At 40.6% G+C, this 15344-nt stretch overlaps 1 long non-coding RNA gene across 1 annotated transcript; it reads right to left on the bottom strand.

Annotated features, from left to right (window-relative positions):
- Window positions 1-14155: 14155 nt before the first annotated feature.
- LOC130990958 (uncharacterized) lies at window positions 14156-15070 on the bottom strand. The gene is made up of 2 exons (XR_009090995.1): window positions 14625-15070; window positions 14156-14551 (listed from the first exon to the last, which is right to left on the bottom strand). It is a non-coding gene; the product is annotated as an uncharacterized LOC130990958 (long non-coding RNA).
- Window positions 15071-15344: the final 274 nt, after the last annotated feature.

Below are 15344 nucleotides of genomic sequence, written 5' to 3' on the forward strand. Positions count from 1 at the left end.
TTTATGGTTTGGACAACTATCCACCAATCTCCTGAATCTAGTCCAATATATGCTCAGCGACTCATCGTACTCCTGCTTGACTCCACTAATTTCCTTTTTCAGTGAATTCGTCTTGGTGGGAGGGAAAAAATATTCCAGGAATAGTTTCTTCATCTCCGCCCATGTAGTGATAGAATAAGGTGAAAGACTCGCGAACCAAGAGTTCGCCTCTGCTGTCATAGTGAAGGGGAAAGTTGCCAATCTAAAGTGCTCCTCAGTAACTCCAGTGGGGCGTTTCTGGACCTTGCAAATTTTAATGAATTCGCTCAAGAAATTGTAAGGATCTTCTCCCTTCTTGCCATAGTACTTCGGGAGAACATTAAGCAATCCAAGCTTAATCTCAATACCGGTAGCAGCTGCCGGCATCTGAATTGGGGTGGGCGGGTCATCGGCCTAGTGGCTGGAGAGGTCGCACAGCCTAGGATCGTTGACGGCCATGTCGTCTCTGGTGCCTTCGTCAGAACTCGAATAAACTACCTCCTCACAATCGGTTTCTGCCTCTGATTCTGGTTCTGTTTGGACAAACAGAGCCTCGTTGTGAATCCAGCAGTTCCAGAAGCTTCTGTGCCTTAGCCTTCTTTTTCAATTTCTTTGCAATTTTCTCGATCTCACAATCGTAGAGGAGGTACGGCTTAGAAGACCTGCTTATAAACCAAAAAGAAAAACAAAAAGAAAAATAGATCAAAAGGGAAAAGAATTCAATTAACACCGCTCCCCGGCAACGGCGCCAATTTGGTGGACGTCGTTTTCCACCAAATAATTCCTGCAGAATTATCAAAACAAATTAGTATGATGATAAGTAGGGTTGATCCCACAGAGAGCAGGTAAAATCATTCAATTCCCCAAAAATCTATAAATTTTGGTGATGCCACCACGCCTTAATTTTGAGAAAATTAATTATACTAAGAAAGCAAATTAAATCAAATAAATAACTCTTGAAATAAATCAATAAAAAGGTAACTCGGCTCGAATAAATCCACACTAATTCAAAGCTCTGATCATCGACGCAAAAGATTAATTAATCTCTATGAACCAACCAGTTATAGGATACCGTGAAACGCAACGGACGTACCCCAATTCCTACTTACTGTGTCGATAAACAGCTGGAGACGCCAGACCTGCTTATTTCCCTTATTAAAATATATACTAGCTGGAGACGCCAGACCTAGATTTAATATTCTAATAGCATTAAGATGAAGGAGCCCAGTTTATATCAATTATCCTAGATACGCTAGTAATAACTAATATACCAATTAATTCCTACTACGAACATGATAGTTTCATCAGTAATCAGCCCTATTCCAACAATTACGGATTGGAGGTGCTAATTGACTGTAATCCAATTAAACCTAAGTTGGCCAGACTTAAATAAAATCGGAATTGTCTTTAAACCCTAGGAATTAATCGAAATCCATAGGAACCAATTTTATGCTCAATTAGGTCTCACAGATTAATAAATTAGTGCTTCATTATTCTCGCCGAATTAAAGAAATTAGCTACTCATGATTAAACTAGAAACAAATAAATAAATAAAAGCAAACATAAAATAATCAAACACAAAAAGTAATGAAATAAATTGCAAGAAAAATAAAGTCACCACTTGAATTAAACAATAAAACTCGTCTGCCCTTGATTCCAACTCCAGCCGCAAAGATGAATTCAAAACAAGAAATTAAATGTAAAATTAAACAAGTGAATTCTAATGCTAAAAGAAACGTGAAGAATGAAATTGAATGGGAATCAAAATTATATCCAAGAATGTCAATTCCTATTACTCTAAAATATGCGGCTGAGTCTAATAATAATAAAACAGGAAGATGACCAAATTAAAAATCCTCCAAAATATATATATATATATATATATATATATATATATATATGCGGCTTTTCTAAAAAACTAAGGGAATTAATCCCTAACAATGCCGCCTAATCCAAAAACATGGGCTTCGGCCCTTTTTCCTATCTTAAGCCCAAATTAAATTAAAACAAGAGTTTTGAGCTTAATAAAAATTATAACAATTGTTTGCAAGCCCAATCTCTAAACATCTTCAAAATCCACGCTAATCTTCATCAAAAGCTTGCTTTCCACCAACTCCTTCCATCTACAAGATCCATCTCCAGCTCATCTAATTCCTGCGCCAAAACATTGCAAACCATGCAAAATCACATAAAACCATGGCAAAACACACACTAAACTAAGTAGCTAAAATACACACTGGTGAAGCATGGTTAAATGGAGATGGATTTTATCGGAGAATTATTAGGGAATCGTGAATTGTGCCTAGTTTTGATCGGAGAAGACGAAAGAGAGTAATCGGAATTTTTGAGCACGAGAGTAAAATTGCTGCTTGATAATAAAAGATAACGTAACTGTACAATGTGTGCATGCACGAGTTTTTATAGCGGAGTACAAGCTAAGGGTAAGAAAGTAATTTCGCTCCCCGGACATGCTCCTCGCATGGATGAGGGCAAAATAGTAAATTCCTATCTAAGACAATGCACTACGCGTGGTCAGGGACAAAAAGGTAGATTCACTGGTGATGTGGACGATTCCTCTGGCGCGAGCCTTCCCTCTGGCAAGGACCTTTCCTCTGGTAAGTATTACTCCTCTGGCGAATATGATTCTTCTGGCGAGTATGATTCCTCTGGCGAGTATGATTCCTCTATCGAATATGATTCCTCTGATGAAAGCCATCTCGCTGCTCCCCGTGATTCCCCTGGTAAAGTCATTCCTCTGTTCCGCATATATTACTCTTCATCACACACATTATAAAGTAACACAGAAAAGGAAACTCTGCAGGGTGAAGAACGATTCACCATATCCTTGCATTAAATGCACTGTCCTTTGCATTAAATGTGGTGTGTACTGGAAGTATTCAAGTTGGCCTTCATTAACACTGAGTGTGTTATTCATTACTCCAGTTTGAGTTTGTATCTGCACCATCAATCCGAGGTTTCCATTCGAAGCATTACTTCAGTTGCATTGAATGCTTTGACTGATCAGGTGTACTTGAGTATTTTCCTAACACTTATACTTCAGTGCAGATCCTGCATTTCATTCAGGTGGACTCTAGTTTTCAATATGGTGTACAGTGTAGCTTCAGTCCTTCATTCTTTAGTCTTCAAGACTTCAGTTTTTCGGTCTTCAGTCTTTGGTCTTCAGTTCTTTGGTCTTTAGTCTTTGCCTCTTCAGTCTATACTAGAAAAATGAACTCCAACCGTTGAGTTCAAAAAGAATTCTAGTCTAGTAAAATTAAAGGGTTTTGGGATCATCAAAACTAAGGGTAGGACATTTCTTCTTATTTCCCAACAATTGGGAGGAGCTGATTAATTTATACGTACGGAGTTTAGGAGTGGTAGCCCATATTATTCTTTTTTTTGTACATTTTAAAAAAAATTACTTAAAAATAAGTACAATAATATTTGACAGCATGTTCGATAGTCTTCATTGAATGAAAGCTTGAAGGCTTAAACTGTCCTGCTAATTCATCATCTTACTCATCAAATTGATATCTTGTAAACATAAGAAGCATGCTCCCTAACATTTGAGCTGCAATCTACAAGATAAAGTTTTGGCATATCATTCTCAGTTTCAGGGGTTTTGGGATCTTAATCAAAACATTATTTTCAAACAATCTCCCATTTTCTAACGATGTTAAAACCACTAACACTACAGAAAAGAAAATACTAAGTCTATATTGTATCATAGTGAAAGATAAATTATCTTCATGGTTATAAGCACATATATAGAGTCAGAGCAATAGTGTATATTAAGAGCAGACCCAAACTCACAAAGGTTTAATAGCAATGCCAAATATCAGAATATGTAAACTTCGAATTCATAAACATGATGATACAATAAGCATAACTAGATATAACAAGGAAAACAAAAGTCTAAAAACTTATCAGTTTAAGTCGTGTATGAGTGTCTGAGCATCTGGTGAACTGGAGGTTGTGCCTTGGATCAGTCTGTGCTGAATAGCTTGGTCACCACGGTCAGTTAGCCTTGGAGCTCTCTGTTTGTGTTTAGCCCTATTTTGTAATGAATTTGTGGGTGTTTACGTCTTATATTGACTTTTATTTTGGTCTCTTTCACTCAAGAGTTGATTAATTTGAGCTTTTGTGCTAATTTTGTTGTCTTAGGATTTTATGCTCAAATTGATTGATTTGTGGATAAAAATAAAGTCAGAATTTAGTTGAATAGTCTGAAGAAGAATCGAAGTTCGTTTCGATACGAGTCCGTAGGCAAAAACGGATCTAAACTCCGACTTGAAACGAGGGAGAACGAGCCAAAACAAAAACGCTGCGCATTGCAGTGGACGACGGCCGCCGTCCCCATTCTGCGAAGGGAGTCCATGGCGCCGCCGTCCGGACGGCCATGGCCGTCTGCGCAAGCTGGCAGTTACGTTTTTTAGGGTTTAAAACCCATTTTTTTAGGGTTTTGGCCCCCATTCTCGACCCCTCCAGCCCCCAACTCCATTTTTACTGTATTTTCTTAGAGTTTTGATAGGGAGAAACACATTAGAAACTCTCGGATTACGCTAGATCGTCGTTTCCTTTAATCAATTGTAAGTTCTATCTATTGATTTATCGAATTTTACAAGATTTCTTGGTTGCTCTTTTCCTAGATAATTGAATACATTTTGATAATGATATTTAGCATTGATTTATGCTTTGTTAATCTTATTGTCTAGTTAGTATAGTTAGATTGTTGGTGGATTTGTTAGAGTAATACTCCGTCGAAATTGTGTTGCTTTTCGTTTACATGTTCCTTAGGATAAATCATGATTAGTGTTTGCCATAGATTTGCATGCTTGTTTATTTTCCTTGCCTAGATAATTATTGCTTTATGATTTTGTATTTAATTATTGCTTTCTAGATTGTTAGATTAGAACCCTAGTTCTTTTTGTTGTCTTATTGCTTTTTTTTTGCCTGCTTCCTATCTTTCGCCTAGATATATTTATATGCTTTATTTTAATACGCATTAGTTAATCAGAGAGAGAGTGTCAGACCCAACCTTCTGCTTAGAGTGTTTAGGTTTATTTCCTGTTTTCTGTGCGTAGCATGATCAGAGCCATGTTTAGCCTTCCTTGAGAGACGACTTGGGTTAGCTTATTACACTAGGACGACCTCGTACGATTGCGAGTCAATCCCTTAGGTGTTTTGGGTTGAGTCAAATTTTGGCGCCGTTGTCGGGGAAGGCTTTAGGCGTTTGGTTGTGCTACTTTATTTTTCGTGTTTATTTTATTTTTATTTTTGCTCGGTTATTTTCTTTCTCCGACCGGTGCGTTTGATCTGTTTTGTTGAGTGTTGTGTTGCTAGGGAGTTAAAGTCTGAACTAGAATCTGGCATTCAACTTGACAACACTCACCGTGCACGTGAGGTGCTTGAAGCCTAGAAGAGGGTACTGAGTCTCTTTTGTCTAGCGTTGGAGTTGAGAAGATGGCAGGAAGAAAATTGCAGTACATGGGGGATTTTACCCGGCCTGTCATAGAGGCCACGAACTCAGCTATTGTGCTCTCCACTGCAGTCAGGAATTACAACCTGAAGCCCAATGATTCAAGTCTGCTCTCCCTCTTTTATGGGCTGCCGAATGAAGATGCCATGCAGTTTATCCGGGACTTCTGCACCCAAGTGCAAACTTTTCCACTGTTGGAGATCACAGAAGATCAGCTGAAGCTTAAATGTTTCCAGTATGCACTTAAGGATCGGGCAAGGACTTGGCTTCTCTCCTTACCGCCTAGTTCTATCACTACTTGGGGAGAGGCCTGTGAGAAGTTTATGTTGAAGTTCTACCCAAATCACAAGACACAAGAGATTAGAACTCAAATCATGAACTTTGTTCAAGGAACCAACAAGCCACTTCATGAGGCTTGGGAGAGATTCCAGGAGCTCCTCCGCCAGTGCCCGCAGCATCAGTTAACCCCAGTGATGTTGATGCAACTCTTTTATGACGGGTTGCTGCAGACTTCTCAATTTATGGTGGATAACACAGCAGGAGGTAACATTGCGAGGAAGACTCCCGATGAGCTAAAGGAGATTTTCAAGACCCTAGCCGAGAGCTCGCAGCAGAAGCCGGTTCGAGGAAGGAAAATTGAAGCTAGTGCAGTGGCACCTAACTATGAGCTGCAGAAGCAGGTTGCTGAGATCATGAGGGAGATGCAGCAGTTAAAAATGAGTAAGGTGGAACCACCTCCAGCCCGTGAGCCCATTGTTGAGAGTTGTGGCATTTGTGGTGATTATGGCCATGGAGACAACGAGTGCCATAGGATGGGCGAGCGTACTTATGAAAGAGGAGTAGAAGTCTTTGCTGCACAAGGGTATGTGAGTAGGCAACTCCAGGGTCACATGCAAGGACACGTGCAGAGTTCTCAATACTGTCAATTCCAGCAGCCTATGGGTTATCAGAACCAGCAGCAATTCTACCCACCTCAGCAGCATCAACATCCAGGCCCCTTATTTGAGGATCAGATGCAAGCTTTCATGCAAGCTAGCAAACAGGCGATGGAGGCTCATAGTGCTACCATCAAGCGCCTCGAGACTACAGTTGAGCAACTAACGGGGGCCTTGAATCAGTTGCAGCAACAACAACCAACTGGGAAGTTTCCAAATCAAGACGAACATCCGCATCAAGCTCATGCCGTGGCGGTAGTCAAGGAAAATGCCCCAATAACCATGGGGAAATGGAGAAGCAAAACCGTGGAAGCAATCAAGGCTATCCAACTCCCCAGTGAGCCACTGCCACCTGTCACTGTTGCACCAGACCAACCACCACCCAAGCAAGGAGATCCAGGTAGCTTTGTTTTTTATATTAGCTTAGGTGGGGTTGACAAGGTTTTGAGAATGCTCGATTTGGGCGCGACAGTCAATTTGATGCTGCTTGATATTTTTGAGAAATTGGGTAATAAAGAGCTTAAATGCACGAATATGAAAATAGAGCTAGCTGACGACTCCATTAGTAGCCCACGGGGCCTTGTTGAGGATGTTGAGGTTGTTGTGAGGGGGATTAGTGTTTTGGCTGATTTTGTTGTCCTTGATGTGGGAAAAATGGATTAGAGGCGAGAATGGGCATCTCGTGCTGCTTGGCTGACCTTTTATGGCTACCACCCATACTCGCATCGATGTGAGTACGGGAATTGTGAGTATGGCAGGGGCAGGTAGAGCTGTAACATTCTCAGCTTTTGATAAAAAAACCTACTACCCCAACTTCCTTAATTCAAAATTGCTCTTATGTTGAAACATTTGATGCTTTGGATGAGGATTGTATTGTGTAGGAATTCCTTAATAAGCTACAGGAAGAGGACGGGATCGTGGAAGAATTTCTTGCTAACTTGCAAGATGAAAGTGAGATTGAGCAAGAATTCCTGGATAAGCTGCAAGAGGAAGATGATAAAGAGCAAGGCCTTCTGTGTGCCTTGCTACTGGAAGAGAAGCTTGATGAGGTTGTGTCACTCGATCTCCTTGGATGTGTGGATAGAAAACCATCTCATGATATGAGCATGGAGCGCTCATTTGGAGGACCCGCAGCTGCAATTCAAGAAGACGTGTTTACAAGGGCGTTGAGGCAGCTAGAGCTTCAATCGGATTTTGTTAAAGGGTTCTCTTAGTCGGGCTGGCGACTTAAAAACTAGCGCTGCATGGGAGGCAACCCATGTTTTCTTGCTTTTTCTTGTTTTCGTTTTTCTTTCGTTTTGTTTGGGTTTGTGTTTCTGGTTTTTCTGTTGTTGGGTGCAAGTTGGTGCGTTGGAGATTGTTTGTTCTATGGATGAGAGATAGGCAGACACCGTGGGAAACTAGGGGCTCGCCACTTGGATCGATATTCAGGGAAGTTTTTCTCTTTCACCCCTCTTTTTGCGAGTACTGAGGACAGTGCTAGATTTTAAGTGTAGGGGGGTGTTTGTTGATCCTGTGGGTGCCTTTTTGTTTTGATTTTGGGCTTTCTTGTGCGGGGCAAATGGTCTCCTTTATCTTGATTGTTGTTTGGCTTCAAGTAATAATGCACACTTTGATGATTTGTTCACAAGTAAATTTCATGCTTTATGTTGGCTTGGTTGCTATCTTTATCTCTCAGGCTATGCATATTCCTCTCTTGATGTAAGTTGTTTAATGTTTTGGATGCAACACCCTTATGAGCTATTCTTGACGTGATTTGTCAGGTAGATGCTAGAGGGAGTGTTTTCATTGTGATAGCCTATGATCTTATCCCTTGAGTTTGAATGTTGGTTTGTTGTGAAGTTTTCTATAGCTCTGGGTCTCTGCTCCTCTGACGGTAGTGTTATGAGCATGGAAAACCACGTGAGAACATTTTGGATTACCTCCAAAAGTGTTGATCTCACAAAAGTTGGCCCATCTATTGAGAATGAAATAACATCACCTTGAAAAGAAAGATGTATAAAATTAGATTTGGTTTGATTGTTTATCATCTTCAAGGAAAATGGGATTTGATTATAAAGGCAATCACATTAGGGAATTCACCTCTAGCGGAGAATTGGGTCTGATCGGATTGAATTGTATCATGTGGTTGTTGCTTCTTAAAATCTTAACAATGAACATCTCGTGAGGATTGTGAATGACTAAGAGACTTAGATTGGTTGGAGATGTGAATGGTGAGGAAGTTTTCTTGTGAACTATCTTTTGGTGTCGTGACTTTGCTTGAGGACAAGCAAAGGATCAAGTGTGGGGGGGTTGTTTAGCCCTATTTTGTGATGAATTTGTGGTTGTTTACGTCTTATATTGACTTTATTTTGGTCTCTTTCACTCAAGAGTTGATTAATTTGAGCTTTTGTGCTAATTTTGTTGTCTCAGGATTTTATGCTCAAATTGATTGATTTGTGGACAAAAATAAAGTCAAAATTTAGTTGAATGGTCTGAAGAAGAATCGAAGTTCGTTTCGATACGAGTCCGTAGGCGAAAACGGATCTAAAATCCAACTTGAAACGAGGGAGAACGAGCTAAAACCAAAACGCTGCGCATTGTAGTGGACGGCGGCCGCCGTCCCCATTCTGCGAAGGGAGTCCACGGCGCCGCCGTCCCACGGTGGCCGCCGTCCGGACGGCCATGGCCGTCTGCGCAAGCTGGCAGTTACGTTTTTTAGTGTTTAAAACCCATTTTTTTAGGGTTTTGGCCCCCATTCTCGACCCTTCCAGCCTCCAACTCCATTTTTACTGTATTTTCTTAGAGTTTCGATAGGGAGAAACACATTAGAAACTCTCGGATTACTCTAGATCGTCGTTTCCTTTAATCAATTGTAAGCTCTATCTATTGATTTATCGAATTTTACAAGATTTCTTAGTTGCTCTTTTCCTAGATGATTGAATACATTTTGATAATGATATTTAGCATTGATTTATGCTTTGTTAATCTTATTGCCTAGTTAGTATAGTTAGATTGTTGGTTGATTTGTTAGAGTAATACTCCGTTGAAATTATGTTGGTTTTCGTTTACATGTTCCTTAGGATAAATCATGATTAGTGTTTGCCATAGATTTGCATGCTTGTTTATTTCCCTTGCTTAGATAATTATTGCTTTATGATTTTGTATTTAATTATTGCTTTCTAGATTGTTAGATTAGAACCCTAGTTCTTTTTGTTGTCTTATTGCCTTTTTTTTGCCTGCTTCCTATCTTTCGCCTAGATATATTTATATGCTTTATTTTAATACGCATTAGTTAATCAGAGAGAGAGTGTCAGACCCAAACTTCTGCTTAGAGTGTTTAGGTTTATTTTCTGTTTTCTGTGCGTAGCTAGGGCTGAGCAAAACCAAACCGGAACCGCCAAACCGAACCGAACCGAACCAAACCGGGCGGTTTGGTTCGGTTTTTTTAGTTAAAACGGTGCGGTTTGGTTTGAAAATTTTCAAACCGCCAGATTTCGGTTCGGGTTCGGTTTGGAAAAAACGGTGCGGTTGATAAACCGAACCGAACCGAAATTTTTAACATATTATTATAATATATTATATATTTTATAAATAATTAATATTAATAATATTAGAATTTTCAAACCCTATTCTCAATCTCATTTCTAAATTCTAATCCAGCCCTAGCAGTAGCCGCCTCTGACCTTTCCCCCCATTGCAATTCAAGTTTCAATTTCTAGGGCTCCCTCCTCCCATTTCCCGTCGGGCCGCCGCAGCGCCACCGCCACCCCACCCCATTCTGGCAGAAGCCGACTGCCATCCCCACCAACAATCGCCGACCCAAGATACCTGCCGGCGCCGCCTCTTCGTCCAGTAGAGTTCCCCGCCGCTACGCCCGCCCAGGTCCCAGCACTCGCGAGACTCACGACGTCGCCCAGCCATCCCGCGACGCCGTCGCCTAGGCCTGACCGAGCCTCGCCGCCCCACGCCGTCGCCCAAGCCTGCCTCGCCGTCGCTTAGGCCCGACCGAGCCTTACCGCCCCACGCCGTGGCCCAAGCCTGCCTCGTCGTCGGCCCATCGTTACCAGGTTTAAGGGCTGCCAAAATATTGGAACGGTTTTAGGCCAAACCGAACCGAACCAAACCGAAAATTTATGGTTCGGTTTGGTTCGGTTTTTTCAAGTAAAACGGTTTGGTTCGGTTTGAAATTTTAGTTGGTGGTTTGGGTTCGGGTTGGTCGAAACGGTTCGGTTTCAACCCAACCCGCCCGAATGCTCACCCCTATGCGTAGCATGATCAGAGTCCTGTTTAGCCTTCCTTGAGAGACGACTTGGGTTAGCTTATTACACTAGGACGACCTCGTACGATTGCGAGTCAATCCCTTAGGTGTTTTGGGTTGAGTCAGTTTGATCAACAGATAACGCTTCCAAGTTGAAACGGATATCCAAGCCAAATCTATTTTGTTGACTTGGAATCAGTTTTCCATCTTCTTGGTTGAACTGATGTTCTCAAACTGAAATGATATCAGCGCTTTCAGGTACCAAAAGTTGATTTCCTATCAATGACAAATCCAACAAAATCTGAATCAGTGTACCCTATCAACTTGAAGTCGTCGTCGGCTGGATACTAAAGACCTACATTGGGTGTGCCTTTGATATATGCTTTGTAGCATCCATGTGAGCTTCTTTAGGGTCTGACTGATATCTCGCACAAACTCAGACTGCAATAGCTATATCTGGTCTGCTTGCAGTTAGATACAGCAGTGATCCAATGATCTCTCTGTACTTTGTTGAAGAAATTGATTTTCCAACTTTCTCTGGATCAAGTTTCCAGTTTGTGTTCATGGAAATCTTCACGGTCTTCATGTGTTGAAAACCAAACTTGTTGATCAGTTCCTTAGCATACTTTGACTGATTGATCAGTATGTCTTTCTTGGTTTGCTTTACTTGTAATCCCATAAAGAAATTCATTTCTCCCATCATTGACATCTGGAATTTATTCGTCATAATCTCAGCAAACTTCATGCACATTCTTTTGGATTTGGATCCGAAGATGATATCATCAACATAAATCTGAACAAGTAGGATATATTCTCCTTCTTTCAGTGTGAACAAAGTTCTGTCCACTGATCCCTTGAATCCTTGTTCGGTCAGATAGTCTCAGAGAGTGTCATACCACGCTATTGGTGCTTGCTTCAATTCATAGAGCGCCTTCTTGTCTGGTCCAGCAACCTCAAATCCTAGAGGTTGTTCAACGTAAACTTCATCAGTGAGCACTCCATTGAGAAATGCACACTTCACGTCCATTTGGTGTACTTTGAATTTCATGTATGCTGCATAGGCAAGAAAAAGTTTGACTACTTTCAGTCGAGCAGCTGGGGCAAAGGTTTCGTTGTAGTCGATCCATTCTTCTTGACTGTATCCTTTGGCCACAAGCCTTGCTTTGTTTCTGACCACATTTCCTTTCGCGTCCTTCTTATTCTTGAAGATCCATTTCAGTCCTATAACTTTTGCATCATTTGGACGATCACAAGCTCTCAAACTGAATTCCTATTAAATTCATTTAGCTCTTCTTGCATAGCTATTATCCATTGAGTGGATTTCAACGCTTCTTCAACATCTTTAGGTTCAAATTCAGACAAGAAGCAACTGAAATTCTCATCTTCATTGATGCAGTTCTGGTTGATGTTGTAGACGAGGTTGCACATTGATCTTCGAGTCTTCACACCTTCTGAAGCTTTTCCAATTATGTTATCCTTTAAATGTAACGCAAACCATTTTCTGTACTTCTTGATTTCTTCTGGTGAAGTGGAGGTTCTTCAGTCAGGATGGTTCGAGTTTTTTTAGTTGACTGTGGTTCTGTGAAAGCAACAGCTCATCTTCGAGCAGGGGTGCATTGAACTGAAGTCGAGTTTGGTTCCACGCGTTCTTCAGTTGCAGCTTCTTTAGAAACTTCAATTGGACCTTTCGGATTTTGAGAAATCTTCTTACACTGAAGCTCTTCGGTATCTTCATCCTTTCCTGGTCCCTATACTAACACTTCAGTTGGTTCATTGCTTTTCTTTTCAGTGTTGAAAACTACTTTGTACTCAGCATTTTCTTCAGTTTCCTGAACTCATCAAAAGACTCGTCAAAAATAACATGAGGTGTTTCTTCCACACCAAATCTTTGAGAGTTAAACACTCGATAGGCTTTGCTGGAATCTTCAATACCAGCATATCCAAGAAAAATCCTTGGGTCAGCCTTGCTATCAAAAGTGTTTAGCTTGGTTTTATCATTGTTATGGATAAAACACCTAGAACCAAAAGCATGAAAGTAAGAAATCATTGGTTTCCTGTTCTTCCATAGCTCATATGGGGTTTTTCCATGTCTTTGAGTGAGGAAGGAGCGATTTTGAGTGTAGCAGGCATTATTGATGGCTTCAGCCCAGAACTTCAATGGAAGTTTTGATTCAGCGAGCATCGTCCTTGCTGCTTCCTTCAAAGATTTGTTTCTTCTTTCAACTACTCCATTTTACTGTGGAGTTCTTGCAGCAGAACTCCGATGATTGATCCCTCTTTCTTCGCAGTAATCTAAAATCACTGAATTAAGGAATTCAGTCCCTCTGTCTAATCTGATACTAATAATGTTCATGTCTTTTTTCAACACTTAGTCTCTTCATCATCTTTGGTAGTTCCTTTAGTGTCTCGCTTTTTCTGTAGAGAAAGACAACCCAAGTATATCGTGAAAAATCATCTACTACTACAAGGGTGTATTTTCTACCGTTATAGCTTCTGGGAGACACTGGACCAAATAGATCCATGTGAAGCAATTGGAGAATTCTTTCAGAGGAGTGGCCTAATTTCGACTTGAATGAGGCTCTTGTCTGCTTTCCTCTTTACCACGCTCCACATTCTTATGTCTTCTAGAACACAATAGAAGGTAAACCTTCTACCAGTTGATGCTTTGCAAGCTTGTTGATCGTTTTGAAGTTGAGGTGGTTAAGTCTTCTGTGCCATAACCAGTTGAGCTCAGAGCTGCTCTTGCTGATGAGGCATGTCTCAGGTGGGCAATCTTTCCATGATACGACGTAGAGATTTGCTTGCCTGATTCCTCTCAGTAACACTTTCTTCTTGCTGTCACAGTGAATTCATCATTCTTGATCTTCACGGCGAATCCGCTGTCACAAAATTGACTCACAGACAACAAATTGTGTTTAAATCCAGAAACGTAGCTAACATTGCTGATATTGGCGTTTCCCATGTTGAGTACACCATAGCCTTTTGTTTCTCCTTAGGAGTTGTCTCTGAATGCAACTTTTGATCCAGCTTTCTCAACATATTGAGTTAGGTACTCCTTTGTAGCCCGTCATGTAGGGTTGTAAATGAATCGAATATTTTTGCTCGATTCGAGATTCGATTCGAAATTGCCCTATTCGTATTCGAAATTATTCGATTCGTATTCGATAATAAATATTCGATTTGATTCGATTAATATTCAAATACATATATGAAATTATGATATTCGATTCGATATTCGTAGATATTTGATTCGATATATATATATATATATATATATATATATATATAATATTTTAATTATAATTTTATAATACCCAACTTTTAATTTTAGCACTCCTTTAAAAAAAATCTAATTCTATATATATAATATTAATATTTTAATTAAAATTTTTATAATATTTAACTTCTAATTTTAACCCTCCTTTATTTTTATTTTTTTAATTCTAAGTTTCTAACCCTAATTCTAACTAAGAGAGGCGTCGTTCCCTCACTCATTTTTTTCAAATCTTATAGGACTTCTCTTCTCCAGAATCTCCACACCGCGGTGCGTTTGCACTGGTCCATTTTCTCCGTCGCGAGTCCGCGACGTCGCCTGTCGCCCAGCTTCTCCGCCGCAGCGTCGCTCTCTCCGGCTCTCCCCCAACACCGTGCCTTCTCTCCACCATCGGTGCTGCTATGCTGCTGTCGCGCGCGCAGGTGCTGCTCTGTGCTGGCTGCTACTGTTTTGTGCGTGCCGGTGCGCTCGGTGCTGCTGTTGTTGCTCGCGCCGGGATGTGCCGTGCGCGAGCCGGTGGGCGCAGAAGACTGGTCAGATCTGAAGCTCTGGATGCTGCTACTGTGCGGTACAGCTCTTGGTCAGATCTGAAGCTCTGGTTCCTGCTGCCGTCGAGGAGAGACGTCCTCAGCTCGGGGTCCCCCTTAAATCGATCAGACTAGCAAGAGTACTCTTCACCCAATCAATCAACGTCGCCCCACCCTGCCGACCGCCACTCCACCACCCAATCGACCGTCGCGCCGCCTGCATCTGCTGCTCGTCGCCGCGCCGCCTGCATCGCCCCCACACAGCCAGCCTTCTCTTCTACTTTGTAAATGCTAAATGATGAAATTTTGGAAAATTAGAGTATCATCAAAATTGGTTTTAAGTGTTGACCTCTCCTGCTTCGTAAATGCTATATGATTAAATTTTGAAAAATTAGAATAGCATACAAATTGGTTTAGATATCAGGAGCTTTCATTTTATTGATAGTTTTGTTTCTTCTACTTTTTGAAATGTTGAAATACAGAATCGCTTGATATTCTTGCAGGAATATCACAATTGTGTTCCATTGTAGTGTTATATTGAGGATTCTCGTAGTGGAATTATCACTTGAACATTTATTTAATTTTTTTTTTCATTCAGAATTTCGAATCGAATATTTTCGAATCAAATAATATAGAATACAAGTCGAATACTCGAATCGAATATTCGAATCGAGTATTCGATTCGAAAAATTTAGGTACATTTAAAAGATGAATCGAATACTCGAATCGAATCGAATCGAATAATTCGAATATAGCAACGAATCGAATACCGAATCAAGTTTAATTTCGACATCGAATCGAATCACGAATCGAATATTAGTACCATTTAACGAATACGAATCAAATATGTTGATATTCGCTTCGATTCGAT

This window comes from Salvia miltiorrhiza, chromosome 6 (assembly GCF_028751815.1).
Source record: "Salvia miltiorrhiza cultivar Shanhuang (shh) chromosome 6, IMPLAD_Smil_shh, whole genome shotgun sequence".
Lineage (NCBI taxonomy): Eukaryota > Viridiplantae > Streptophyta > Magnoliopsida > Lamiales > Lamiaceae > Salvia > Salvia miltiorrhiza.